Source organism: Saccopteryx bilineata, chromosome 1 (genome assembly GCF_036850765.1).
Source record: "Saccopteryx bilineata isolate mSacBil1 chromosome 1, mSacBil1_pri_phased_curated, whole genome shotgun sequence".
Lineage (NCBI taxonomy): Eukaryota > Metazoa > Chordata > Mammalia > Chiroptera > Emballonuridae > Saccopteryx > Saccopteryx bilineata.
This window is the reverse complement of record NC_089490.1, coordinates 317,066,210-317,067,506: the sequence shown is the minus strand read 5'-3', so window position 1 is coordinate 317,067,506 and position 1,297 is coordinate 317,066,210.

Sequence of the window (1,297 nt, the reverse complement as noted above, 5' to 3'; positions counted from 1 at the left end):
ATCATCCCAATGCTATCGATAAGCTCTAAAGTCACAGAAAACAATTGAATACCAATCCATTTCTTATTTTAAAGTTCAAACACTCCCAGTGACTTAGAAATCCTTATTTCATCATGTTCTGGTTTTTTCTGTTGTTGTTTGGAGTTTTACCGAGGTTATATATAGTTATATTGGAAGGACTCTGTTTCAGTAATTTTCTACCAGATAATAAAATTGTTTTAATTATTTTATGACAAGAATGAAATATGAACTTTGTGTAATTTTTAAATATTTTAAAAAATTATAACGTGAATCATAAGTACTTTTAGTGTTGTGACATTTGAAGAAACATCATGAGTTTATAGATATATATTGAATTGTTGCTTTTTGTTTAAAACTAGGCAGTTGAAATGGCAATAAAAATAACTCTAAACCAAGATTTCACACGTAACTGTTGGAAATGCCCAATAAACATTGCTTAATGGATTTTTTTTTAAGGAAAGAAAGTAGCTTTTATTTTCTTTGAACAGAATATTCAATCAGTTGAAAGTAAATTTTAAGAGTTACAATTAAGAAATTCCTGGCCTGACCTGTGGTGGCACAGTGGATAAAGTATCGACCTGGCATGCTAAAGTCACCAGTTCGAAACCCTGGGCTTGCCTGGTCAAGGTACATATGGAAGTTGATGCTTTCTGCTCATCCCCCCTTCTTTCTCTCTCTCTCTCCTTTCTTTAAAATTGAATAAATAAATAAATAAATAAATAAATAAATAAATAAATAAAAGACATTTTAAAAATCTAGCTTAAAAAAATTTCTACTGAATATTCAATACAAACTTTACATATACAGGCCTTATGTATACATTTTTAAATTAGTAGTATTGATGAAAAAAAAGATTTATAAACTTAGATCTTAGACTAAGAGAATGAGGAGTCAAGTAGTGTGGAACAGAGGAAGCACAGAAAGTGGTATGAGAAGAAAGCCACTTAAGAATTTAATAAGCAGCCCCAGCCGGTTGGCTCAATGGTAGAGCATTGACCCATTGTGTGGATGTCTCGAGTTCAATTCCTGGACAGGGAACACAGGAGAAGCAGCCATCTGCTTCTCCATCCCTGTCCCTACCCCCTTCTCTCTCTTTCTCTCTCTCCCTCCTGCAGCCATGTCTCAATTAATTTGTGCTCATCGGCCCCAGGAACTGAGATGGCTCTGCCTCAGGTGCTAAACATAGCTCAGTTGCGAGCATCAGCTCTAGATGGGGGTTACCAGGTGGATCCCCGCCAGGGCACATGAGGGAGTCTCTCTCTCTCTCCCCTCTTCT